At 40.1% G+C, this 15,777-nt stretch overlaps 1 long non-coding RNA gene across 2 annotated transcripts; it reads right to left on the bottom strand.

Moving 5' to 3' along the window:
• Window positions 1–288: 288 nt before the first annotated feature.
• Window positions 289–15,166, bottom strand: LOC146679563 (uncharacterized). 2 transcript variants are annotated; one of them, XR_014918626.1, is made up of 3 exons: window positions 15,107–15,166; window positions 7,033–7,138; window positions 289–394 (listed from the first exon to the last, which is right to left on the bottom strand). It is a non-coding gene; the product is annotated as an uncharacterized LOC146679563 (long non-coding RNA). The 2 variants fall into 2 exon arrangements; XR_014918627.1 differs by lacking the exon at window positions 15,107–15,166 and adding an exon at window positions 9,240–9,339.
• Window positions 15,167–15,777: the final 611 nt, after the last annotated feature.

The following is a 15,777-nucleotide window of genomic DNA, read 5'->3' as shown; positions in this document are numbered from 1 at the left end:
TGTGGATGACCTGATGCTGTTTTAGGTAACCCTTCTCAGTAAAACCCTTCCCACACTCGTCACAGCTGTATGGCTTAATTCCAGAGTGGGTAACTAGATGCCTCTGTAAGTGGCTACTGTGAGTAAAAGCTCTGCCACACTGATCACAGCTGTACGCTCTAACTCCACTGTGGATGAGTTGGTGTCTTGTTAGGGAACCCTTCAAGGAAAAAGACTTTCCACACAAGTCACAGCTGAACGGTCTCTCTCCAGTGTGGATGACCTGATGCTGTTTTAGTGAAGCCCTCACAGTAAAACCCTTCCCACACTCGTCACAGGTGTGTTTTTTCTCTCCCTTTCTTCTGTGGGGTTTGTCGGCCTCCTGAGAGCGCTGACTTCTGGCTCCATGTTGGTCCTGCAGTGATAGAGATACAAACAGAGGCAGTGAGTGAAATGCAGTCGTGGAACAAACTCAACCTTCAAACTCCATTAACACTAGTTTTAAACCTGAAGGTGGAGCGTGGCACCAAACACCTTAAAGGTCTCTTATCCCCACCTGCTGGTAGTTCTAACACATTACATCCAACCTGCTGTTAACCCTTTAAGACCTACCATAGAACCAAGTCCGCCAGAGCTTATATTATATTTTTACATGCTGTGGAGCCATTTTTGGGAGCATTTCAAGTTGCTATACATCAATACAACCATTATAGCCCAGATTTTAATAATATGTATTCATTAAGTGCATAGTAATTACATAAATTGCAAAAAAGTGCAATAAACTACAAAAAAATTGAAAATCGTTTTTGATTTTTTAACATATTTGTAGTTAGAGAAATTTAAGAGTCTTATCCCTCAAAACTGTAAATACAAAAAAGTTGCACAAAATAGTTTCCCACCACAGGAAATTTATTTTGAGTGTCTTCATAGTTTTATTTTTGAAATACACCAATTTTTATACACTGCAGGAAAAACGAAAATAAATATTATACTGCAAATTTGCAAAAAAGCAGCATATGCATCAAAATAAACTATTTCCAGCAGTGCAATATGAGTCCTAAGCATCCCAGAAACGACACAGAAAGTCATAAAGTCAAAGATAACTTTTAAAAAGAGCAGTATAGGCCCTGAGGCCCTGATCGCAAAAAAAGACTACATTTCCGCGAAAATGACGTCACTTCCGGTTTCGGGCAGGTAATGGCGGAAATGCAAAAGTTCGCGCTGACGTCTATTCCAACGTAGGAAGTGTTTTGAACAGCTGATCTTATCGGTAAAGCGTGTTTCTGGAATATTATGTTTTTGTTCCTGCAAGCGCTTTTTATGCAGTTTTTGCAAAGCTTTATGTGGAAGGAAACCGTGACCTAGGACAAGCTGGCATGAGATGTAAGTACAACTCCTCCGGTTTCATATGCAAAAAAAATTATTGCGCTAGCTTACGTGGTTGCAGTGCTACCGGGATTTAAAAATAGTTACGCATAACAGAGCGTTCCCGCTCCGATCGGCTCTAAAGGGTTAAAGATAATTCATGACTGTTCAAACACTAAAATCATGCACACACACACACACACACACACACACACACACACACACACAGTTTTATAATTTAGATCATTTTGTTGTTTCCTATTACATATTTCTATAATTTGTATAGATTTATACAGAATTATTCAGTGATAATAAATCCTATGTTTGTTTATTCTAAAGGAACCCCGTTAGCTTCCACAACAGATGTTGCTCGTCTTCTGTCAAATACTCACATAAAATATTACACAATAAAGTGGATTCAAGATACCCACATAATTTCACTCTTACATCCACAGTGAGGTTTCACAATTGTTCAAATATAAGCAATCAATAATAAGCAATCAATAATAATAATATTTCTCTGTCAGCCTTCTCGGTTACGAATCGTCTTCTGCTCCTCTGTCATGCGGCGTCCCACAGGGCTCAATTTTAGGGCCACTGCTCTTTTCACTGTATCCATTGCCTCTGGGTTCTATCCTTAGAAGGCATGGGATCTCATTTCATTGTTATGCCGATGACTGCCAACTTTATTTGCCACTAAAACACAAGGATGGCATCTCCATAAAACCTCCCTTGACATGTCTAGATGACATTAAAGCTTGTTTGGCTCTAAACTTTTTAAATTTTAATGAAAAGAAAACAGAGCTGTTGGTGTTTGGACCCAGTGGTCCCTGTGAGTCCTCCTCTATTGTTTTAGGATCCCTGGAAGTCTACTTTAAATCTGTTGTTACTGACCTTGGTTTTAAGTTGGACAGTGATTTTAAATTGGACAACCAAATCAGAGCAGTGGTGAAGTCCAGTTTTTATCATTTAAGGCGACTGGCAAGAGTAAAATCTTTTCTTTCGAGGCAGCACCTTGAAACAGTGATCCATGCTTTTATTTCTTCCCGCCTGGACTACTGTAACTCACTTTATGTGGGGGTCAGTCAGTCATTGCTCTCACGTCTGCAGCTGGTTCAAAATGCGGCTGCACGACTCTTAACAGGAACTTAAAAAAGAGAGCATATAACCCCCGTGCTAGCCTCTCTGCACTGGCTGCCTGTGTCTTTTAGAGTTCATTTTAAAATTCTTATGTTTGTTTTTAAATGCCTTCACAGTCTTGCCCCGCCTTACCTCTCTGAGCTTCTTCATCTCCACACACCCTGTCGGTCTCTCAGGTCAGCTGACCAGCTGCTCCTGGAGGTACCGAGATCCAGGAGGAAGCTCAGAGGGGGCGGGGCCTTCTCTATTGTGGCTCCAAAGTTATGGAATCATTTGCCCATGCATGTTAGAGAGGCCCCTTCACTGTCCACTTTTAAATCACGTCTTAAAACCCACTTTTATTCCTTGGCTTTTAACCTCAGTGAGACTTAGTTTCTCTTTTAATTGAAGTAGTTATTTAATTAATGATTTCACTCTTCTTTTATTTGTGTTTTATTTATATCTCATGTAATTTTATTTTACAGTTCCAATGTACAGCACTTTGTGTCAGCTGTGGTTGTTTTAAAGTGCTTTATAAATAAAGTTGATGATGTTGATGATGAATATCAATAACATTGAGGCACATTACACAAATTTCAAAAACAAATCATGTCTTACAATATTTACAACAACTAAAAGCTCTGTAAATCGGCTTTTAAGTGTTCATTGAAGTTTTGAATAATTCTCTAATTTTTTAAGGCAACTTATTCCACTTAAAAGTTGCTCTAAATGTAACAGTTTTACAAAACGTTACTTTTAACTCGAGCATTTACTAAATTGCAGTTTATTGAAAACTGTGTAATATGATGATGTATTTCATCTGGATACTGCAGCTGAGCAGAATAAATGTGGTGTGTTTAACAGAATTGCTTTCTTTAGAACTACAAGTAAGCCATAGAATATTTTAGCCTGTACAGGAAGCCAAGAAAGGTTATTATGCATTTTATCAATATTAGTATAGTATGAACATCTTCACACTAATCTGGACGCCTTATTCTGGACTAACTGAAGTCTGTTAAGATCTGTCTTATTAGCTGCTGACCAAATGATTGAACAATACTCCAGATGAGACATTACTAGTGCATTAATGACATCTTTCATAATGAAGAAGTGATACACAAAGAGCATTTCATAGCCATAGCTATGCCTTGTCGGCAGAGTTATGTGACATTAGTGATGTTTGTACTTTCAGCGTTAACTTGGTTTTAAAGCCTTTAAAATATACGCCGTTCAATAGTCGACCTTAATCTGACAGAGAATGTGATGATTTTGTGGATAATTAAACTCACTCATATATCCACAAACACAACAAGCTGAAAGTCAGTGATGCTGCTCGGTTTGCAGTCCTGAACATCACGGCACAAGCAGGATTCACTGCACTGTTAATGTTAGCTGTGTTATATTGCTGCCTCTGTTCGGTGGTGTCAAGCCAAACGCACTTTAACGTGTGTTTGAACGAGCTGACGGTTCACTCGTTAAGCTGAAAGAAAGATGCTTTAATCACAGCAGTCACACATGTGTCCACTGCACCATCTGGAACTCTTCTTGTTTACACTCGTAATAACACAAACACTAAATCCTGCTTCTCTGGTGCTGTTGTGTAGCAGTGTGTACACCTGAGACTGTCACCTGTCTGTCTGTCCTGCACTCTCTCTCTGTTTCTTTCTCTCTGATTGTGGAATAAAAGTATGAACATGTGTTTATAAGTTACACTTGTGTTTGAATCCTGCAGCTTATCACACATTTGATTTCCATGTGTGACGACTGCAAGTGTCCAGAGTGAGGACAGACTGAGGGAGCCACTGCTGCACATCATCTGTGAGGCTTTGCAGCCCTGATGATCCACCAGGACAAACTCAGCAGTGTGTGAGGAAGAGGAGGAGGAAGAGCCAGCAGCAGCTGACAGATGGAGAGAATAGACAGACTGTTCCCTGTTTGTGAAGGACTGCTAGGAAAGTTTAACATAACTGTCTGTCCTGAATCAGTGTTGGTCAAGTTACTTGAAAAAAGTAATCAGTAACTAATTACTGATTACTTCCCAAAAAAGTAATCCCGTTACTTTACTGATTACTTATTTTCAAAAGTAATTAATTACTTAGTTACTTAGTTACTTTTTAAAAACACGATTCTACATAATCCATCATATAAAATGTAATCAAATGGAAAAGTCTCTGTTTTTTAAACTTGTTTTATTAGTTTTAATCTTTTAACTTTATGCATCAAGCAAACATTTAATTATATGCAACATTCTCTGACTGGAAGAAATTAGTTTAACATTGAAACCTATTTTCTGCACATTCCAGCACATAAAATAAAATATTTTTTGTGTTTACACTCAGTCTTTCAAATAGATGCAAGTAAAACACAGCAGAACATAAATAAAGTCAAAGACTCAGCGGTCCTGTTGCTCTATTTTCACCTGTAAAGCAGGAGTGGGGTAGGCGGAGGTTTACCCTGGTGCAGGTGTGCCGCGGTCAGTGGAAGAATCCGCAAGTTTCTCTGTGAGTTTCCCATTACGTCGTTGCGCACTTGGTGCTTGCTTGGAAGTTTAGGGGTTTTTTTCCGCTGTAAAAAGAAGTTTTCTTCCCACGCACGATGGACGCTAATGTTTTTGTCACTTCTTATGGAATCAAACTCAAAGTAAGGTCAGTACTTCCACGCTTTAAACGCTGCACGCTCATACTCTCTCCCACAATCGATATATGATCCAATGTTGATCTCCACACAGCTGTTGTCACTAACGGCGCACTCGCTTACGTCACTGTCATGAGACATTCTCGCAAAAAAAATCACGGTTTTAGTAACGCAGCGTTCCTACGGGAAAGTAACGGTAATCTAATTACCGTTTTTGCAATAGTAATCCCTTACTTGGGTTACAAGTAACGCGTTACTGCCCATCTCTGGTCCTGAATCAGTCTTATTAGGTAATGTTCAAATAATGTGATCATCCCAGTGTTTCCAGTGTGGGAGAAAGTACTCAGGGCCTTCAAGTTACACACTATGAAAGGCAGCAACAAGTTTAATGTTCAGAAACCTAAAGTCTGTATCAGCAGCAGAATGGAGCTAAAAATAAATGTTGGTTTCAGTTCTATGAAGCTTTGAGTATTTTGGATCAGTAGCTGCTGTGTTTGTTGCATCATATTGCTGTAACTGTTTATATGCTTTATATATTCTGAGCTAAGTTGATCTATAGTGTTACATCATATTCTATAAGGATGTTATGTGTTTGTAGACTTTCTGCCCAGTTTGACCCATTTAGCAGAAGTCAGCCTGTTTAAGGCTCTGATATCTATTCTGTGTGACTTAAAGCAGTTATGACATGGTCTGATTTTCTCACCCAATAAAGGAATATTTCATATATCAGTCTACTCTTCATTCTATCAGACACAGTTATCACAGCTCCTACATTTGCTTTTTACACATATATGTAAGCATTGAGCCACATTTAGTACCAACATATTAAATGAACAATATTTGTCCCTTATATATGATACATCTGTATACACACTGTCACAGATACTTGTCTGTGAGTGAAGTGATTAATATAATAACTATAATATTGGCCATATCATATTTACATTACCACAGTGAGATGACTTTAGTCTCATGAACAACATCAGCTAATTGTTATTTACAGCTAATCTTAAACGACTGTTCAGCACAGAAATGAAGCCCAACAATCATGTTCCACAGTCCTGTGGTCTCAGCCTCAGATACTCATCAAATCACACAGAGCTCATGTAGAAACAAATGAACTAAATATGTTCTCCTTCATTTCTGTCAAACAAAGCTGTATGAAACGTTTCCAGCTGTTAGTATCATGGTTGCTAGGCAACCTGGGCAGCGCGACGGAGGCTAGACGTCCCATTTCACGAGCCTACGAGCCTCGCACTTCGGCCTTAGCGGTCTTTGAGTACGCGGCCCTTGAGGACTTTAAAGCTGCAGAACCTGAATCGGGATACAGCCATGATGATCTCCAGCCTCGTGCTCGCCAACATTCTCACCTGAGTTAAGAAGACGATCACTGAAATGGTCTCAGCAGGTCCTTTGATGACAGCAATGAAATGCAGTGGTAAGGCTTTTTGGGGATTAAGTTCGTTTTCATGGCAAAGAAGGACGATGCAGTTCATCTGATCACTCCTCATAACATTCTGGAGTGCAGGCAAAATGCTATTATAAAAACTTAAGCAGCAACTTCTCCAGGTTCCAATATTTATGCAATTCTCAAACCTTTTGGCCACGACTGTATAACCTCTTCTGAAGTTTAGTGGATATTATACATGGTTATGCTCAGGATGTGTCGGCCAGTTTCCACTGGAAACGCCTTTTGGTTAAACTGTCAGCGAGGAATTTGCATTTGCACTGTTACATTTTTATATAACTTTAATGCACATAAACAACAGCTGCTTGTTTCAGTGAAAATACATTGATGGGTTTTTAATAAAGTTGTGCAGCTGTAAAGTATTTTGTCTGGTGTCAATTCTATCGTCAGCTACATCGTTATGGCAAATGTTCAAATGTATATGGTGATAAATATCTTTGGTCATATGGTCCTGCTCTGTCTGTCACCTTCTGTGTTGAGCTCATTGTTTCCTCTGTAGTGGCTGAGCTGAGTCCAAGTAGCTGAAAATGTTCCTCTGCTGCTCCGTCAGACTCTCCTCCTCCTGCTGATCAGCTGGGACACAAAACAGATCTTTGTTAGGCTCCACACTGCACTGAAGAGTCAAAGTGTCTCATATGTTCATCTGACAAGTAAAAGAACACATTTTTGTTTCCCGAGGTGGGCAACTTGTTGGAAACAAACACAAAAGGTTTGAGCACTGATACCTGCCATTGCTGGCATTGAAAGATGCAACGCCAGCAATGTGGATTGTCAAGACTCAAACCAATCATCAGGCAAAAACAACAGAGATCAAATGTACCGCATTTTGATCCGGGACGTACTCTGCATGAAAACAAGCGCTCACTCTTCCTGCTCAACAAATCACAAGGGCGGAGCCTTATACCACGTGATACAGAAGCTGTGCCGTGTGATGCTAAAATTAGCAGGGAAAAAACCACGGAGAGCACGTCAGGGATGACAAGAAAGTGACAGGAGAAAATCCGTCCCGGTCAACCACCCAAACATCAATAACGGGAACCTTAGACAGCGCTTCCCTATACACGTCGAACTCCCGCAGGCACAAAGACATCACGGAGGCTATCACTTATCACCTGACCAAAGATATGGCTCCATCAACACTGTGCAAAACGAGGGATTTAGGAAAACGATCAACACCCTAGACAAACGCTACACAGTGCCGTCCCGCAACTATTTTTCTATTGTTGCACTACCTGCTCTGTACACGCAGCGTCGAGCAACGGTGGAGACGGAATTTCAAGCAGGACAACATTTTGCTGCAACAACAAAACGTGAGACATTTGTTGTTTTATGTTTATTTACTGTTATGAGAGAATCATGATCTCAATTCTAAGCCAAAAAATCGTGATTCTCATTTTATGCAAAATCGTGCAGCCCTAACATTAACACAAAACTATTGTTTCACCAGAGAAACACACATGAAGAGAGAGAGAGAGAGACAATAACAGCTACCAAACAGTCGTCATAATTCGTCACACAATGAGAAAAGGACAAATCAACAAGTAACAATGACTAATTAATATTAAAATCTGTAACATAATGTATTGTTTGGAGTTTAGTCTGATTGGTTCAGAATGAGCTGCCATTATCCAATCACACGTCTGCTTACCTGCATCTTTTCTCTTTTTTCTAACCTGAGCACCTGATGGCTTTGAACTCTTGTCCATCTTCCATTGGTTTGAATTTTGCGCTCCAGTACAAACACAAATCCCCCAACCCGAGGATCAGCACAATTAACCTAACAGACCTACACCTTAGTTCACAGATTCACTTTGTCTAAGGTTGATTTCTGGGATTTCACACAACCCAGGATTCAGATGGTGAATCCATGATGGGCTTGGATTTACATCATTATAAATGAAATGCGCTCTACTTGGAAGCAGCCGGCCCCGCCCCTTTTGACGGGTTGTGTGAGACTTTAAATCATCAAACTGTAAATTATAAATTTAAATTGTTATTGATCCTTTACCCCGAGTCCTAAAGTGTAGATTTATTTTCTTACTCTTCTTATATTTATTGTTTGTTTACTTGCACCGCTGTAACTGCAGCCTCGTCGTCTCGTCTCTCTATATGCTGGACTGTCTGTAGCGGAGATGACAATAAAGTTTACTTTGACTTCAGCAGCTCGCAGGTGCACCGAGGGCTCTCGCGCTCACTTTATAGAATTTAGAAAAAACATGGGTGCAGATTATAAGTCTGTATCATAATATCTGTTTGTTGTTTTTATTTTGTTTTGCGAGTTGGTTATTAGATGCCGCTCCAGCCAGCCAGAGACTCCCCGCCGCCCCGCCCTCTCCTCCCTGTGCCGCCAGCAGCAGGCGCACCTCGCAAACGGAGGGCGCCCTTACTCCCAGCAAATGGCTGATAGAAAACCGATCGGTGCCTACGAATTTCCCAATATGCGCTGGCATGACGTCGGGGAAGCATGGGTACGACCGATTATTTTATTTTTTTCTTGCCCGTGATGCCCCCCCCACCACGATGGATTCTATTGGTTTGCACACTTACACACACCCAGCTGTGGTTTCCTGTTTTGCTGGACTCTGGAGAGCCCCGCCTTTAACGCTCTTCTCTCACAGAGAGCAACAGAAAACTTGGAAAAACTCCAGATTGACTGAACTCAGTTCAAAGTTACCTTGACACCTTTAGATGTGAGACGTAGTGATGGTCCGCTTGAAGCTGACGCTCCGGTGCGTGTGTCAGAAAGATCAACGCGCTGCTTCAGAAGCACCGTGTCGAGGCTTGATTCGTTTGGCCAGAGTCACGTGATCAGTGACGTCTGAAGCTTCCTTTAGAACGTACCTTTTTTTAAATCGAACTTTATTGAAACACAATGAGTATACAACATACAAACAGATGAAGTTTACAAAAGAACAGAACATGAACATACAGAACCAGCAGTAAAAAAAATGATGATATGAGTAGGCGAAAAAAATCAACATATAAATATTGTTCTGAGAGGCTTTTTGTTGGTTGAGTCTGAAATTGATTGTATGTACAATTCATATCCTTATAAAACGGCAGAAATATGGTGTTTTATTAATAAACTTACATTTATGGATATAAAATAGCTAAAAGTATTAACAAATATTTTTATAAAAAACATTTATCATTCTTCCTGGGGAACTTAAAGAAACAGAATAAAACATTTTCCCATCGTAAAGAAAACTCCCTTAAAATATGGACAATAACAAAACTGCTAAATTCTTCCAGAATCTCTGTGTAGAGGAACCAAAAGAGATGTGCCACAGTTTCTGGATGATCCCCACAGAAAGTTCAATTAGTATTTATGTCTCTTTTAAATGTTACCATATAGTGACTGGCTGGGTCACATTTATGAAGAATTTTATATGAGATTTCCTTCACCTTGTTCACAATTAGATATTTATGGGATCATCCAGACTGTCTTCCAGGTGATATCTGGAACATGTCGGTTCCAGTAAGATATTCTATATATGGGAGAGACATGATATCTTCTTGGAATAAACTACGTATTCTCTTATTGCTGTTACCAAGTTCCTGTGAAAAGCAGATTTTTCCCACTGCTGACTCAGCTGGATCAGGGAGAGTGACTGAGGCAGATATTGAGCTGTCAGTGTTTTTATATAACATTAAAGTCCCTGAGGGTATGGCACCAAGCACCATTGAGAATTCCCCAACACTGTTTGACAAGTTTGACGAGCATCTTGACTTTTGGTCTTTGGATATTAACAGTCCTGGATATGTGACTTCTTGTTTAACAGAAATGTTACAGAGAGCATTTGCAGTGCAGCCTTTAATTGCTAGTAATTCACATTTTTTTTAGATTTCGACATAAAGCAGATGCCTCAGAGAAATCACTAATAACACTAAGGGCTGGACGGATTTGATTTGCATTCTTCAAGAAGAGTGTGGTGTCATCAGCTAGCTGGCTGATGATGAGCTCCTTATCAGCTGTGCTGATTCCTTGTATAACAGGTCAAATCTCGGGGTGGAGTCTTAATCATTTTTAATTGAGCTATTGCCATTCGTGTACAAGGTTTTGATAGCTTTACAGAAAAATGCCAAATTTTTCCAAAGAGTGGAAAATAAATTGATGTTCAATTGTATCAAAAGCCTTTAAAAAATCCAGGAAGAGAATGAAGCTATAGTCAGATACCAAATCAGAGTAATCAAGTAGATCTAAAACCAGTCTCATGTTCTTAGAAAGGTGTCTGTTTCTCATAAAGCCTGATTGTGTCTCATCGATAATTGTGTCCAAGAACTCTTTCATTCTGTTAGCAAGTACTAAAGCCATAATCTCATAGTCATCATTGAGCAGACAGATGGGTCTCCAATTATCAATAAGAAGTAAGTCTTTGTTTGGCTTTGGAATAAGTGTTATGAGACCCTGAGTAAGAGTAGGAGGGAGGATGTTATTCTCTACACTTCCTATGAAAAGCTGCAGTAAGAACGGAGCCAGGAGATTAGAAAATGATTCATAAAACTCTGCAGTTAAACCATCTGTGCCGGGAGATTTGTTGGCCTTAAGTGCAGAAATAGGATTACAAACGTCCTCCACAGTCAGAGGGCTGTCACAGTGACTTCTATCTTCCACAACAATAGTTTTTAGGTTTTTAATATTATTGAGAAACAGCGTTGAGACATATATATATATATTCTACTTTTCTAAATGATTGACTATTTCAATGGAGAACCTAAATGACACGGACCCGTGTTTGTTATTACATATCTCTATTTTGAATGTGACAAGTCTATCATTGCCTGTTATTCATAGGTATTCACAGAGTTTTTGGCCTTTTTTCCTCTATAACAGTTAATTGACTCTTTACAGTGGCCTGCTATGGTTAATAATAACATGTTCAGTCATGAGTGAAATCAAAGCTTTTCTTCACTTTAGCATTTAACATTCCCAACAATATAATGTGATACCTTAATTAAAACACAGCTAATAAAACACAATTTTCTTAATGCAAACATCAGTGACTCAACATTAGCAACCAAAGGGTTCAGTCTGCAGCTCACACTCATGTGAAGCTACAGCCTCCCCCTTTAGTCTCTGTCATCCTTCTGCTCCTGCACAAACAAAGCAAGACAAAACCTCCACCCTTCTTCTACAGGCTGGGTGAATTGTTGTGGACATTCACTAATCCTAAAGTCGGCACCGTTTTTGTCTCAGTATCAAGTCAGTTAAACTTTTAGTCGTCAGTCCGTCACAGTCCAGTCACATGCATACATCCACACACATTCATACCAGATATTGCTGATAATGGAGTCTCACGCGCAGCCTATTCGAGCCTCCATCACCAGCAGGATGACGTCATCATTTTAAAGGAAAACAGCTCCTTGTTTTTGGACTGGATTGACTCGCTGCAATCCTTTTAGGCTCAGGACTTCTCATGTGATCAATGTCACATATAAGTGAATTTCTCCCAAGTAGGGCTGGGCGATATGACCCAAAATTCATATCTCGATATTTTTTAGCTGGATGGCGATATAAGATATATATCTCGATATTTTTTTTAAGCCATAAAGTAAGAACAAAAAGAGTTCTTAGTCAAAGCTGTGTCCCAGATGTCACACAGGCACTTTTATTAACATACAGCACAGATGTACATGAAAAATTGCTCAAAATTAAATTATGAGCATTCATTAAATAATAATGCTCCATAAATAAAAGAAAACAAGGTTGTTTTTGTGCTAAACAAAGAGCTCACAATTGTGCAGTCAAAATGTAAACTAAAAGACGCTGAGCGTAATAACAAAGACAGACAGATTTCACAGCTGCTCTGTTCCCAAGTTTTACTGTGTGACTGACAGCCTGGAGTTTGAAATCCGCTTCATAACCACGTCTCTTACAGGTGCCATTTATGGTCCTTATACACACACAATACGGTAATATTACGTTGAAGCACAGTACGTATCGCTCCGCGAAGCTCCTCGGTAGCCGTAATGCGCCGACAATCTATCAAGCGGTGCAGCTCCGTAGCTTACCAAAGTCGTAGTCAAACATTTTTGACAGATTGCTGAGCGCCGTGTACCACATAAAATCGGTTCGCGGCCACCAAGCACAACCAGAATTCATACATAAGGCGCGCTATCAACTTTTGAGAGAATGAAAGGATTTTAGGGTTAGCGCGGTTAGCTCGTTAGCGCGGTTAGCTCGTTAGCATGTTTAGCTCGTTAGCACGTTGACGCCGTCCAGCCCCATGCATGGAGCGATGCGCAGTAACTCGTTAACAGAGATTTGCCGTGTCCGTCTTGTCGCTGCCTGCACGTGAAGCGATGGGGTAGGAGGGGGAGTTGTCTTCAGTGAAGGCGAGGCGGAGTAACGTTGCGTAGAGACAAAAGTGGACGAAAGAGAGGCAAACTTGCGGCTCCACAACTATAATTATAACGTAACATAGACTATATCGATATAAAGGATATTGTCACATCTTATATCTCGTATAAAAATATATCGATATGTTTTAAAAACTCGATATATCGCCCAGCTCTACTCCCAAGCCCATTATAATCATGGAGAAAAACACTTTGCCACTGTTTCCAGTAAGAATATTTTATAGCGCTTTAAAGTTCAACCTCTCAGGTCTGGATTAAAGAGCTGATTTGTTAAATCGGGAACTCACAAAATACCAAAATATCACCACCGGTGGATCACACCTCTCAGATGTTCTTATCTCAGTGCACTGTAACAAAAGCACAAACAAACGCAACCAATAAAATACTAATAAAGTAACAAATACTGGGGCCCATTGCAAACATGTCCAAGCATAAAACCATCTTTCTCTCTCTTAGAGAAAGAAAACAATCCAAACCTCACTGATAAAATCAACCTAGTGTCAAGCAAAACCCAAAAATCAACCAAAACTTCACCAGAAAGTTTTCCTCCCTCCCGGGACAATATTGTGCAGGAATACAGGCACCGTAACTCCTTTTGCACTGACAAAAACATGTTGGATTTACTTGATTCAATAGTGGACACTGGTTGCACACAAAGGTTTTGCTTTGGCAGAAACTTAAACAACTGAGTTAAATCAACACAACCTTTTCATATTCAGTAAACCTGCATGTTGTGTTCATAAAACACGATTGAAACATGTTCAGATGGAGTAAGTTGAGCTCCTGGAACATTTTAATCCTTCAATTGAAATTGAATGGGTCTACAACAACCACCATCCTCCTATCTCTATCCTGGTTGCAGCAGGGCTGGGAAATAACCCTGAAGTGATAGGTTACCAGGCAGGGTACACCCTGGACAGCTCACCAGTCTATCAGATAGAAACACACAGCCGTTTACATTCATGGATAATTTAGCCCAGGACCTTCTTACTGTGGAGCAACAGCACTAACCAGCATGCCAACAATGGAGGAAATACAGGAAAGCTATGATTTCCTGTATTTGAGGCAGAATTATTTTGTTCTTGCCCTTGACAGGTTAATCCACAATAAATAGCAACAGCATGCATGTGGTGTGTGTGTGGTTGTCTGCCTCTTATAACTCCAGTGATTTTCCTGTAGTTTGAAATCTTATGCGGTGTTGACACAATAATTTGTTGTAAACCAGGAAATTCCCAACTGTGGTAGAAAGCACAGCTTAGCCTTAGCAAATGTTCAAAGAAAAGTCGTCACTTCCTGATTTCTGCTTCACTGATAAATATTGTCACACTGGGGTTTTTGCAAATGATATCAGTGAGCACTGTGTGGCAGCTGGAGTCAGACAACTGAAGCTCCCACAATCAAGACCACAAACAGCTTTCAAAGGAGATTTGAAGCTTTTCTGGCAGCAAGCTTCATGATTTATGGGACTGGAACTGGAACAGAAACTACCTGATCACCAATGGTGAGCTGGCATGGAATTATTTTTATGACATTTTATCAAAGTTATAAATAAGCATGCCCATTAACACATAGTGAGTGAGCATGTTGTCTTCCCACGCAGTGAACAGCGGATGCTAATGTTTTTGTCACTTTTTACAGAGTCAAACTCAAAGTAAGGTCAGTGCTTCCACGCTTTAAACGCTGCACGCTCACACTCTCTCCACACTCGATAGATTATCCATTGTTCATCTGCACACAGCTGCGGTTTTAGTAACGCAGTAACGCAGCGTGCTTACGGCAAAGTAACAGTAATCTAATTACCTTTTTTGCAATAGTAATCCCTCACTTTACTCGTTTCTTGAAAAAAGTAATCGGATTACTGCCCATCTCTGGTTGGAGCTGTGCACTTGTGGGTTCCACCTTGTGTACACGTTTATCTTTGCTGTGTGTACTTGTACCTCTGAGTGGAAGCTGAACTCTTGAGTTCGAGTATCGAAGCATCAGCTGTGACGTTAAAGTCCAAACAGCTCGTTCATTTGACGTGCAAATGAACGAAGGTAACGCCGTTTTCATGTGGATGTGTCACTGAGACACTTTCCACATCCACAGCTCACAAAATGGGAAAACTATAGAAGTATAACAGTGAAGAAGTTACTATGTTACGGGTCCCAAGGATGAAGACCTCGATGACAAATATGTTACCTGTAAAAGCAGGTGAAGAGCAGAGTAAGGAAGACACGATGCGTCTCTGCTTTCCTCCAGAACGTGTCTGAGTCTGATTTATTTCACACAAATAAATGCTATAAAACACTAAACATGAGCTTTCAATATACTGTTCAGCTGGTTCCTCATTCACATCAATGACATTTACTTATTTCACAACATCAGTGAAATATACTCTTTTTAACTGGTTCAGTTTCTCAAGTTCACACTTCTTTCCATAACAGCTACATCCTTTTATCATATCAATAAACACATCACATTGTCTTCTGCAGTGTCTTACTGGCTAAACAGTTCTATTCAATAACAGCATTGGTAAATACATTACATTTGTTCCCTCCAGTAATTTACTGGCAAAATCACTATTTAGTGCATCATGAAACACAGCTTGTTGAATCAACCCATGAATGCCTCTGTTAGCTACACAGAGTTGCTCAGAGTGCTTGTGTTACACTAGCTAATCTACTCAGTCACTTTAACAGAACTATTAACATTCACATCTCACAGAACTGATTTGATTGGAGCATTACAACACGTTTGCACAGAGCATAGGAGCGCACTGACTCTGCTTCACGAGCGCTCCACCTAACGAGCGGGCTCGCGGTGCGGTCGCGCGGGACACTCCTCTGGTTTTCTCCCGTGTTTACATATAA

Source organism: Copadichromis virginalis, unplaced genomic scaffold (assembly GCF_057382275.1).
Source record: "Copadichromis virginalis isolate Kocher_CV1m ecotype Utaka unplaced genomic scaffold, C_Virginalis_male_GT1.1 unmapped_scaffold_1, whole genome shotgun sequence".
NCBI classification, from domain to species: Eukaryota; Metazoa; Chordata; class Actinopteri; order Cichliformes; family Cichlidae; genus Copadichromis; species Copadichromis virginalis.
This window is presented reverse-complemented; position numbering and strand designations above follow the sequence as displayed.